This window comes from Oncorhynchus mykiss, unplaced genomic scaffold, assembly GCF_013265735.2.
Source record: "Oncorhynchus mykiss isolate Arlee unplaced genomic scaffold, USDA_OmykA_1.1 un_scaffold_333, whole genome shotgun sequence".
Lineage (NCBI taxonomy): Eukaryota > Metazoa > Chordata > Actinopteri > Salmoniformes > Salmonidae > Oncorhynchus > Oncorhynchus mykiss.
The window spans coordinates 52,775-65,000 of record NW_023493781.1 but is presented as its reverse complement, the minus strand read 5'-3'; the positions used below and the strand labels follow the sequence as shown (position 1 = coordinate 65,000).

Here is a 12,226-nt window from a genome sequence, read left to right as displayed (position 1 = left end):
CCTGATTTCGTATGTCATAAGTGTGGTGAGCAGGGGCATTACGCACGAGAGTGCAAAGGGAGGAGAGAGCGAGGTTGTGTTGGATGCGGGAGGGGTGTAGCGCAGTGCTCCTGTCCCCATGGGGAAGGTGCTCAGGACTGGGCATCACAGGATTTCAGCGCAAATAGTGTCGTGGAGGAGAACGAGGTGGAGGAAGCTGGGGAGGAAATTGGCATGAGTGAGCAACCCCAGGGAGAGAAGGAGGACGAAGAACAGAGGCAGCCAGAGGAGGAAGTGGAGATGGAGCCTTGTACTGAAGGAAGGGAGGCACCCAAGGATGGAGGGATAAGCTCAAGCCTAGACGATGTGGAGTTGGAGGGCGATCCACGGGGAGAGGGGGGCTCCTCTAGGGAGGTGGATACTGCAAGGGATGACTCTCGCAAACGTAAAGAGTTTGAAGAAGAACTGACGGAGGAAGAGAGGGAGAGCTTACGGATTTGGAGGTTGGAGAATAAAAGGAACATGATAATTAAGAAGAAAAAGAAGATGGATGGTTGATCATTGAGGACTAGGAGGGAGGCTGGAGTTGGTGGATGCCTTCTCTGCGGATGTGTTGTGTCTTAGGGAGACTCATTGGACTGAGCAGTGTATGGGTGAAATAAGGCAGAGATGGAATGGACAAATGTACGTGAGTAGAGGTGCTGTGCGGGCATGTGGGGTAGCTATTTTGGTAAAACATAGTTATGTCTAATTTAAATGATGTGCAGATACTGTGGGTAGAATGGGGATGTATAGGTCTAAGCAGGAGGATTTAGAGAGTGTGTTTATGAAGGATTGTGGATTTATTACTGTGGGGGAGGATGGTGGTTTGGTGCATGGGGTTTGATGTGTAAAGTTTAAGAGATATTCAGTAAAAATTTTGAAGGAATTGTTTTGAGAATGTCTTAGGTTCTACTTGATAAGGAGGTGATTTGAAACCCTCTATTCTTATGGAATTTGGTTTAACAAAGTATTGTATGCAAATGGTTGTATAATCTTGGTTTTGGTATATTCATTAATTTGGCTTTCTGATTGATTTGACAGGGGGTGAATTGTGTGCCTGCCAATGTCTAGTATTGTGTTGATTAAAATGGTTTGTGTATTTTGTTGATTACAATGGTTTGTGTATATTAAATTTGTATGTAATGTAAATGAGAATTTTGATAATAAAAAAAAATAATAATAAAAAAAAAAAAAAGTACGCCCGATCTCGGAAGCTAAGCAGGGTCGGGCCTGGTTAGTACTTGGATGGGAGACCGCCTGGGAATACCAGGTGCTGTAAGCTTTTTGTCACTGCCTTGTGGAATTTCAACTCTTTGTCCGTTTTTTCCCACAAGGCTGAAATATGTGCCCTCGCTTTGAAATAAGTAAGCAAGGTTAGTTTGTATTTCATCCAACAATCTGTGCTACAAATTATGGCTACAGTATATGCAATTTCATCCACTTTTTGAGATTGCCTTTCGCTTACGGCCACACCGGCCTGAGTACGCCTGATCTCGTCCGATCTCGGAAGCTAAGCAGGGTCGGGCCTGGTTAGTACTTGGATGGGAGACCGCCTGGGAATACCAGGTGCTGTAAGCTTTTTGTCACTGCCTTGTGGAATTTCAACTCTTTGTCCGTTTTTTCCCACAAGGCTGAAATATGTGCCCTCGCTTTGAAATAAGTAAGCAAGGTTAGTTTGTATTTCATCCAACAATCTGTGCTACAAATTATGGCTACAGTATATGCAATTTCATCCACTTTTTGAGATTGCCTTTCGCTTACGGCCACACCGGCCTGAGTACGCCTGATCTCGTCCGATCTCGGAAGCTAAGCAGGGTCGGGCCTGGTTAGTACTTGGATGGGAGACCGCCTGGGAATACCAGGTGCTGTAAGCTTTTTGTCACTGCCTTGTGGAATTTCAACTCTTTGTCCGTTTTTTCCCACAAGGCTGAAATATGTGCCCTCGCTTTGAAATAAGTAAGCAAGGTTAGTTTGTATTTCATCCAACAATCTGTGCTACAAATTATGGCTACAGTATATGCAATTTCTTCCACTTTTTGAGTGACACAAAGATGCTTATCTAAATGGTGGAAATGCAACAGCTGTTAATCAGGCTCACTTTGACTTTACATAGTGCACCAAGAGATAGTTTCTCGCTTACGGCCACACCGGCCTGAGTACGCACCTGTTGATGGGTAATTGACGCACGTGTGAGTGATTGCGCTGAGACTGAGTGTTTGCTCTAGAGAGTTTGTGTTGGAGTTTTGAGCTTTTTGAAGTACAATTTCTTTTTTGTAAATTGATTAAGTTAGATTTATAGTTTGGGGTTGTTCCCCGGCAGCATATTGCTGTTTGGGGGACTTTCCTCCTGTCGTTATTCGGATGGATACAATGGCTTTGACCAACGCTGGAAAAAAGACTACGAACAAAGGAAACATGGATAATGGCGCTGCAGCAAGACAGGCGCAAAAATATGAAAATAATTTAACAGTGGCTGTTGAAATTATGGGAGAAGAGAAGATTACAATGATGGAGGTATTGAGAGGGATTAAAGAAGTTTGTGGACTGGTCTGCGGCTGTCGGGTCAAAGATGAAAAGCGATTTGAAGTGACGCTGTCAAGTGCGAGAGGGAAAGAAAAACTGATGGATGGATTTAAAATCCGGAGCTGTCGAATCATGGCAAAGGATCTATCGCTGGATGAGATGGTTGTATCCTTCTTAAACCTCCCAGTATATATTACAGACGAGGACATCACAGAGCGGCTAAGAGCATGGGGTGTGTCTGCTATATCGCCGGTGAAAAGGCGCTACTGGCCGGGGACGGACATTGCTGATGGGACGCGCTTCTGTAAAGTTAGGTTCACAGACACTGTGCGCTCGTTGCCATATTCTGCCAAATTTGAAACGTTGGAAGGGGCTGAGTACTTCAGAGTAATACACGATCGGCAGGTCAAGGTCTGTAGGCTGTGTATCCAGCCAGGGCACGTACTACGAGAGTGCCCTGATTTCGTATGTCATAAGTGTGGTGAGCAGGGGCATTACGCACGAGAGTGCAAAGGGAGGAGAGAGCGAGGTTGTGTTGGATGCGGGAGGGGTGTAGCGCAGTGCTCCTGTCCCCATGGGGAAGGTGCTCAGGACTGGGCATCACAGGATTTCAGCGCAAATAGTGTCGTGGAGGAGAACGAGTTGGAGGAAGCTGGGGAGGAAATTGGCATGAGTGAGCAACCCCAGGGAGAGAAGGAGGACGAAGAACAGAGGCAGCCAGAGGAGGAAGTGGAGACGGAGCCTTGTACTGAAGGAAGGGAGGCACCCAAGGATGGAGGGATAAGCTCAAGCCTAGACGATGTGGAGTTGGAGGGCGATCCACGGGGAGAGGGGGGCTCCTCTAGGGAGGTGGATACTGCAAGGGATGACTCTCGCAAACGTAAAGAGTTTGAAGAAGAACTGACGGAGGAAGAGAGGGAGAGCTTACGGATTTGGAGGTTGGAGAATAAAAGGAACATGATAATTAAGAAGAAAAAGAAGATGGATGGTTGATCATTGAGGACTAGGAGGGAGGCTGGAGTTGGTGGATGCCTTCTCTGCGGATGTGTTGTGTCTTAGGGAGACTCATTGGACTGAGCAGTGTATGGGTGAAATAAGGCAGAGATGGAATGGACAAATGTACGTGAGTAGAGGTGCTGTGCGGGCATGTGGGGTAGCTATTTTGGTAAAACATAGTTATGTCTAATTTAAATGATGTGCAGATACTGTGGGTAGAATGGGGATGTATAGGTCTAAGCAGGAGGATTTAGAGAGTGTGTTTATGAAGGATTGTGGATTTATTACTGTGGGGGAGGATGGTGGTTTGGTGCATGGGGTTTGATGTGTAAAGTTTAAGAGATATTCAGTAAAAATTTTGAAGGAATTGTTTTGAGAATGTCTTAGGTTCTACTTGATAAGGAGGTGATTTGAAACCCTCTATTCTTATGGAATTTGGTTTAACAAAGTATTGTATGCAAATGGTTGTATAATCTTGGTTTTGGTATATTCATTAATTTGGCTTTCTGATTGATTTGACAGGGGGTGAATTGTGTGCCTGCCAATGTCTAGTATTGTGTTGATTAAAATGGTTTGTGTATTTTGTTGATTACAATGGTTTGTGTATATTAAATTTGTATGTAATGTAAATGAGAATTTTGATAATAAAAAAAAATAATAATAAAAAAAAAAAAAAGTACGCCCGATCTCGGAAGCTAAGCAGGGTCGGGCCTGGTTAGTACTTGGATGGGAGACCGCCTGGGAATACCAGGTGCTGTAAGCTTTTTGTCACTGCCTTGTGGAATTTCAACTCTTTGTCCGTTTTTTCCCACAAGGCTGAAATATGTGCCCTCGCTTTGAAATAAGTAAGCAAGGTTAGTTTGTATTTCATCCAACAATCTGTGCTACAAATTATGGCTACAGTATATGCAATTTCATCCACTTTTTGAGATTGCCTTTCGCTTACGGCCACACCGGCCTGAGTACGCCTGATCTCGTCCGATCTCGGAAGCTAAGCAGGGTCGGGCCTGGTTAGTACTTGGATGGGAGACCGCCTGGGAATACCAGGTGCTGTAAGCTTTTTGTCACTGCCTTGTGGAATTTCAACTCTTTGTCCGTTTTTTCCCACAAGGCTGAAATATGTGCCCTCGCTTTGAAATAAGTAAGCAAGGTTAGTTTGTATTTCATCCAACAATCTGTGCTACAAATTATGGCTACAGTATATGCAATTTCTTCCACTTTTTGAGTGACACAAAGATGCTTATCTAAATGGTGGAAATGCAACAGCTGTTAATCAGGCTCACTTTGACTTTACATAGTGCACCAAGAGATAGTTTCTCGCTTACGGCCACACCGGCCTGAGTACGCACCTGTTGATGGGTAATTGACGCACGTGTGAGTGATTGCGCTGAGACTGAGTGTTTGCTCTAGAGAGTTTGTGTTGGAGTTTTGAGCTTTTTGAAGTACAATTTCTTTTTTGTAAATTGATTAAGTTAGATTTATAGTTTGGGGTTGTTCCCCGGCAGCATATTGCTGTTTGGGGGACTTTCCTCCTGTCGTTATTCGGATGGATACAATGGCTTTGACCAACGCTGGAAAAAAGACTACGAACAAAGGAAACATGGATAATGGCGCTGCAGCAAGACAGGCGCAAAAATATGAAAATAATTTAACAGTGGCTGTTGAAATTATGGGAGAAGAGAAGATTACAATGATGGAGGTATTGAGAGGGATTAAAGAAGTTTGTGGACTGGTCTGCGGCTGTCGGGTCAAAGATGAAAAGCGATTTGAAGTGACGCTGTCAAGTGCGAGAGGGAAAGAAAAACTGATGGATGGATTTAAAATCCGGAGCTGTCGAATCATGGCAAAGGATCTATCGCTGGATGAGATGGTTGTATCCTTCTTAAACCTCCCAGTATATATTACAGACGAGGACATCACAGAGCGGCTAAGAGCATGGGGTGTGTCTGCTATATCGCCGGTGAAAAGGCGCTACTGGCCGGGGACGGACATTGCTGATGGGACGCGCTTCTGTAAAGTTAGGTTCACAGACACTGTGCGCTCGTTGCCATATTCTGCCAAATTTGAAACGTTGGAAGGGGCTGAGTACTTCAGAGTAATACACGATCGGCAGGTCAAGGTCTGTAGGCTGTGTATCCAGCCAGGGCACGTACTACGAGAGTGCCCTGATTTCGTATGTCATAAGTGTGGTGAGCAGGGGCATTACGCACGAGAGTGCAAAGGGAGGAGAGAGCGAGGTTGTGTTGGATGCGGGAGGGGTGTAGCGCAGTGCTCCTGTCCCCATGGGGAAGGTGCTCAGGACTGGGCATCACAGGATTTCAGCGCAAATAGTGTCGTGGAGGAGAACGAGGTGGAGGAAGCTGGGGAGGAAATTGGCATGAGTGAGCAACCCCAGGGAGAGAAGGAGGACGAAGAACAGAGGCAGCCAGAGGAGGAAGTGGAGACGGAGCCTTGTACTGAAGGAAGGGAGGCACCCAAGGATGGAGGGATAAGCTCAAGCCTAGACGATGTGGAGTTGGAGGGCGATCCACGGGGAGAGGGGGGCTCCTCTAGGGAGGTGGATACTGCAAGGGATGACTCTCGCAAACGTAAAGAGTTTGAAGAAGAACTGACGGAGGAAGAGAGGGAGAGCTTACGGATTTGGAGGTTGGAGAATAAAAGGAACATGATAATTAAGAAGAAAAAGAAGATGGATGGTTGATCATTGAGGACTAGGAGGGAGGCTGGAGTTGGTGGATGCCTTCTCTGCGGATGTGTTGTGTCTTAGGGAGACTCATTGGACTGAGCAGTGTATGGGTGAAATAAGGCAGAGATGGAATGGACAAATGTACGTGAGTAGAGGTGCTGTGCGGGCATGTGGGGTAGCTATTTTGGTAAAACATAGTTATGTCTAATTTAAATGATGTGCAGATACTGTGGGTAGAATGGGGATGTATAGGTCTAAGCAGGAGGATTTAGAGAGTGTGTTTATGAAGGATTGTGGATTTATTACTGTGGGGGAGGATGGTGGTTTGGTGCATGGGGTTTGATGTGTAAAGTTTAAGAGATATTCAGTAAAAATTTTGAAGGAATTGTTTTGAGAATGTCTTAGGTTCTACTTGATAAGGAGGTGATTTGAAACCCTCTATTCTTATGGAATTTGGTTTAACAAAGTATTGTATGCAAATGGTTGTATAATCTTGGTTTTGGTATATTCATTAATTTGGCTTTCTGATTGATTTGACAGGGGGTGAATTGTGTGCCTGCCAATGTCTAGTATTGTGTTGATTAAAATGGTTTGTGTATTTTGTTGATTACAATGGTTTGTGTATATTAAATTTGTATGTAATGTAAATGAGAATTTTGATAATAAAAAAAAATAATAATAAAAAAAAAAAAAAGTACGCCCGATCTCGGAAGCTAAGCAGGGTCGGGCCTGGTTAGTACTTGGATGGGAGACCGCCTGGGAATACCAGGTGCTGTAAGCTTTTTGTCACTGCCTTGTGGAATTTCAACTCTTTGTCCGTTTTTTCCCACAAGGCTGAAATATGTGCCCTCGCTTTGAAATAAGTAAGCAAGGTTAGTTTGTATTTCATCCAACAATCTGTGCTACAAATTATGGCTACAGTATATGCAATTTCATCCACTTTTTGAGATTGCCTTTCGCTTACGGCCACACCGGCCTGAGTACGCCTGATCTCGTCCGATCTCGGAAGCTAAGCAGGGTCGGGCCTGGTTAGTACTTGGATGGGAGACCGCCTGGGAATACCAGGTGCTGTAAGCTTTTTGTCACTGCCTTGTGGAATTTCAACTCTTTGTCCGTTTTTTCCCACAAGGCTGAAATATGTGCCCTCGCTTTGAAATAAGTAAGCAAGGTTAGTTTGTATTTCATCCAACAATCTGTGCTACAAATTATGGCTACAGTATATGCAATTTCTTCCACTTTTTGAGTGACACAAAGATGCTTATCTAAATGGTGGAAATGCAACAGCTGTTAATCAGGCTCACTTTGACTTTACATAGTGCACCAAGAGATAGTTTCTCGCTTACGGCCACACCGGCCTGAGTACGCACCTGTTGATGGGTAATTGACGCACGTGTGAGTGATTGCGCTGAGACTGAGTGTTTGCTCTAGAGAGTTTGTGTTGGAGTTTTGAGCTTTTTGAAGTACAATTTCTTTTTTGTAAATTGATTAAGTTAGATTTATAGTTTGGGGTTGTTCCCCGGCAGCATATTGCTGTTTGGGGGACTTTCCTCCTGTCGTTATTCGGATGGATACAATGGCTTTGACCAACGCTGGAAAAAAGACTACGAACAAAGGAAACATGGATAATGGCGCTGCAGCAAGACAGGCGCAAAAATATGAAAATAATTTAACAGTGGCTGTTGAAATTATGGGAGAAGAGAAGATTACAATGATGGAGGTATTGAGAGGGATTAAAGAAGTTTGTGGACTGGTCTGCGGCTGTCGGGTCAAAGATGAAAAGCGATTTGAAGTGACGCTGTCAAGTGCGAGAGGGAAAGAAAAACTGATGGATGGATTTAAAATCCGGAGCTGTCGAATCATGGCAAAGGATCTATCGCTGGATGAGATGGTTGTATCCTTCTTAAACCTCCCAGTATATATTACAGACGAGGACATCACAGAGCGGCTAAGAGCATGGGGTGTGTCTGCTATATCGCCGGTGAAAAGGCGCTACTGGCCGGGGACGGACATTGCTGATGGGACGCGCTTCTGTAAAGTTAGGTTCACAGACACTGTGCGCTCGTTGCCATATTCTGCCAAATTTGAAACGTTGGAAGGGGCTGAGTACTTCAGAGTAATACACGATCGGCAGGTCAAGGTCTGTAGGCTGTGTATCCAGCCAGGGCACGTACTACGAGAGTGCCCTGATTTCGTATGTCATAAGTGTGGTGAGCAGGGGCATTACGCACGAGAGTGCAAAGGGAGGAGAGAGCGAGGTTGTGTTGGATGCGGGAGGGGTGTAGCGCAGTGCTCCTGTCCCCATGGGGAAGGTGCTCAGGACTGGGCATCACAGGATTTCAGCGCAAATAGTGTCGTGGAGGAGAACGAGGTGGAGGAAGCTGGGGAGGAAATTGGCATGAGTGAGCAACCCCAGGGAGAGAAGGAGGACGAAGAACAGAGGCAGCCAGAGGAGGAAGTGGAGACGGAGCCTTGTACTGAAGGAAGGGAGGCACCCAAGGATGGAGGGATAAGCTCAAGCCTAGACGATGTGGAGTTGGAGGGCGATCCACGGGGAGAGGGGGGCTCCTCTAGGGAGGTGGATACTGCAAGGGATGACTCTCGCAAACGTAAAGAGTTTGAAGAAGAACTGATGGAGGAAGAGAGGGAGAGCTTACGGATTTGGAGGTTGGAGAATAAAAGGAACATGATAATTAAGAAGAAAAAGAAGATGGATGGTTGATCATTGAGGACTAGGAGGGAGGCTGGAGTTGGTGGATGCCTTCTCTGCGGATGTGTTGTGTCTTAGGGAGACTCATTGGACTGAGCAGTGTATGGGTGAAATAAGGCAGAGATGGAATGGACAAATGTACGTGAGTAGAGGTGCTGTGCGGGCATGTGGGGTAGCTATTTTGGTAAAACATAGTTATGTCTAATTTAAATGATGTGCAGATACTGTGGGTAGAATGGGGATGTATAGGTCTAAGCAGGAGGATTTAGAGAGTGTGTTTATGAAGGATTGTGGATTTATTACTGTGGGGGAGGATGGTGGTTTGGTGCATGGGGTTTGATGTGTAAAGTTTAAGAGATATTCAGTAAAAATTTTGAAGGAATTGTTTTGAGAATGTCTTAGGTTCTACTTGATAAGGAGGTGATTTGAAACCCTCTATTCTTATGGAATTTGGTTTAACAAAGTATTGTATGCAAATGGTTGTATAATCTTGGTTTTGGTATATTCATTAATTTGGCTTTCTGATTGATTTGACAGGGGGTGAATTGTGTGCCTGCCAATGTCTAGTATTGTGTTGATTAAAATGGTTTGTGTATTTTGTTGATTACAATGGTTTGTGTATATTAAATTTGTATGTAATGTAAATGAGAATTTTGATAATAAAAAAAAATAATAATAAAAAAAAAAAAAGTACGCCTGATCTCGTCCGATCTCGGAAGCTAAGCAGGGTCGGGCCTGGTTAGTACTTGGATGGGAGACAGCCTGGGAATACCAGGTGCTGTAAGCTTTTTGTCACTGCCTTGTGGAATTTCAACTCTTTGTCCGTTTTTTCCCACAAGGCTGAAATATGTGCCCTCGCTTTGAAATAAGTAAGCAAGGTTAGTTTGTATTTCATCCAACAATCTGTGCTACAAATTATGGCTACAGTATATGCAATTTCATCCACTTTTTGAGATTGCCTTTCGCTTACGGCCACACCGGCCTGAGTACGCCTGATCTCGTCCGATCTCGGAAGCTAAGCAGGGTCGGGCCTGGTTAGTACTTGGATGGGAGACCGCCTGGGAATACCAGGTGCTGTAAGCTTTTTGTCACTGCCTTGTGGAATTTCAACTCTTTGTCCGTTTTTTCCCACAAGGCTGAAATATGTGCCCTCGCTTTGAAATAAGTAAGCAAGGTTAGTTTGTATTTCATCCAACAATCTGTGCTACAAATTATGGCTACAGTATATGCAATTTCATCCACTTTTTGAGATTGCCTTTCGCTTACGGCCACACCGGCCTGAGTACGCCTGATCTCGTCCGATCTCGGAAGCTAAGCAGGGTCGGACCTGATTAGTACTTGGATGGGAGACCGCCTGGGAATACCAGGTGCTGTAAGCTTTTTGTCACTGCCTTGTGGAATTTCAACTCTTTGTCCGTTTTTTCCCACAAGGCTGAAATATGTGCCCTCGCTTTGAAATAAGTAAGCAAGGTTAGTTTGTATTTCATCCAACAATCTGTGCTACAAATTATGGCTACAGTATATGCAATTTCATCCACTTTTTGAGATTGCCTTTCGCTTACGGCCACACCGGCCTGAGTACACCTGATCTCGTCCGATCTCGGAAGCTAAGCAGGGTCGGGCCTGGTTAGTACTTGGATGGGAGACCGCCTGGGAATACCAGGTGCTGTAAGCTTTTTGTCACTGCCTTGTGGAATTTCAACTCTTTGTCCATTTTTTCCCACAAGGCTGAAATATGTGCCCTCGCTTTGAAATAAGTAAGCAAGGTTAGTTTGTATTTCATCCAACAATCTGTGCTACAAATTATGGCTACAGTATATGCAATTTCATCCACTTTTTGAGATTGCCTTTCGCTTACGGCCACACCGGCCTGAGTACGCCTGATCTCGTCCGATCTCGGAAGCTAAGCAGGGTCGGGCCTGGTTAGTACTTGGATGGGAGACCGCCTGGGAATACCAGGTGCTGTAAGCTTTTTGTCACTGCCTTGTGGAATTTCAACTCTTTGTCCGTTTTTTCCCACAAGGCTGAAATATGTGCCCTCGCTTTGAAATAAGTAAGCAAGGTTAGTTTGTATTTCATCCAACAATCTGTGCTACAAATTATGGCTACAGTATATGCAATTTCTTCCACTTTTTGAGTGACACAAAGATGCTTATCTAAATGGTGGAAATGCAACAGCTGTTAATCAGGCTCACTTTGACTTTACATAGTGCACCAAGAGATAGTTTCTTGCTTACGGCCACACCGGCCTGAGTACGCCTGATCTCGTCCGATCTCGGAAGCTAAGCAGGGTCGGGCCTGGTTAGTACTTGGATGGGAGACCGCCTGGGAATACCAGGTGCTGTAAGCTTTTTGTCACTGCCTTGTGGAATTTCAACTCTTTGTCCGTTTTTTCCCACAAGGCTGAAATATGTGCCCTCGCTTTGAAATAAGTAAGCAAGGTTAGTTTGTATTTCATCCAACAATCTGTGCTACAAATTATGGCTACAGTATATGCAATTTCTTCCACTTTTTGAGTGACACAAAGATGCTTATCTAAATGGTGGAAATGCAACAGCTGTTAATCAGGCTCACTTTGACTTTACATAGTGCACCAAGAGATAGTTTCTCGCTTACGGCCACACCGGCCTGAGTACGCACCTGTTGATGGGTAATTGACGCACGTGTGAGTGATTGCGCTGAGACTGAGTGTTTGCTCTAGAGAGTTTGTGTTGGAGTTTTGAGCTTTTTGAAGTACAATTTCTTTTTTGTAAATTGATTAAGTTAGATTTATAGTTTGGGGTTGTTCCCCGGCAGCATATTGCTGTTTGGGGGACTTTCCTCCTGTCGTTATTCGGATGGATACAATGGCTTTGACCAACGCTGGAAAAAAGACTACGAACAAAGGAAACATGGATAATGGCGCTGCAGCAAGACAGGCGCAAAAATATGAAAATAATTTAACAGTGGCTGTTGAAATTATGGGAGAAGAGAAGATTACAATGATGGAGGTATTGAGAGGGATTAAAGAAGTTTGTGGACTGGTCTGCGGCTGTCGGGTCAAAGATGAAAAGCGATTTGAAGTGACGCTGTCAAGTGCGAGAGGGAAAGAAAAACTGATGGATGGATTTAAAATCCGGAGCTGTCGAATCATGGCAAAGGATCTATCGCTGGATGAGATGGTTGTATCCTTCTTAAACCTCCCAGTATATATTACAGACGAGGACATCACAGAGCGGCTAAGAGCATGGGGTGTGTCTGCTATATCGCCGGTGAAAAGGCGCTACTGGCCGGGGACGGACATTGCTGATGGG

At 44.7% G+C, this 12,226-nt stretch overlaps 9 non-coding genes across 9 annotated transcripts; all 9 read left to right on the top strand.

The window, feature by feature from the left end:
* Positions 1-1,480: 1,480 nt before the first annotated feature.
* Positions 1,481-1,599, top strand: LOC118951634. The gene has a single exon (XR_005043033.1). It is a non-coding gene; the product is annotated as a 5S ribosomal RNA (ribosomal RNA).
* Positions 1,600-1,776: 177 nt separating this feature from the next.
* Positions 1,777-1,895, top strand: LOC118951633. The gene has a single exon (XR_005043032.1). It is a non-coding gene; the product is annotated as a 5S ribosomal RNA (ribosomal RNA).
* Positions 1,896-4,480: 2,585 nt separating this feature from the next.
* LOC118951632 lies at positions 4,481-4,599 on the top strand. Its single transcript, XR_005043031.1, has one exon. It is a non-coding gene; the product is annotated as a 5S ribosomal RNA (ribosomal RNA).
* A 2,585-nt stretch (positions 4,600-7,184) lies between these two features.
* On the top strand, positions 7,185-7,303 carry LOC118951631. The gene has a single exon (XR_005043030.1). It is a non-coding gene; the product is annotated as a 5S ribosomal RNA (ribosomal RNA).
* Positions 7,304-9,897: 2,594 nt separating this feature from the next.
* Positions 9,898-10,016, top strand: LOC118951630. The gene has a single exon (XR_005043029.1). It is a non-coding gene; the product is annotated as a 5S ribosomal RNA (ribosomal RNA).
* Positions 10,017-10,193: 177 nt separating this feature from the next.
* Positions 10,194-10,312, top strand: LOC118951821. The gene has a single exon (XR_005043222.1). It is a non-coding gene; the product is annotated as a 5S ribosomal RNA (ribosomal RNA).
* A 177-nt stretch (positions 10,313-10,489) lies between these two features.
* Positions 10,490-10,608, top strand: LOC118951626. The gene has a single exon (XR_005043025.1). It is a non-coding gene; the product is annotated as a 5S ribosomal RNA (ribosomal RNA).
* Positions 10,609-10,785: 177 nt separating this feature from the next.
* Positions 10,786-10,904, top strand: LOC118951629. The gene has a single exon (XR_005043028.1). It is a non-coding gene; the product is annotated as a 5S ribosomal RNA (ribosomal RNA).
* A 260-nt stretch (positions 10,905-11,164) lies between these two features.
* LOC118951628 lies at positions 11,165-11,283 on the top strand. Its single transcript, XR_005043027.1, has one exon. It is a non-coding gene; the product is annotated as a 5S ribosomal RNA (ribosomal RNA).
* The last annotated feature ends 943 nt before the right edge of the window (positions 11,284-12,226 follow it).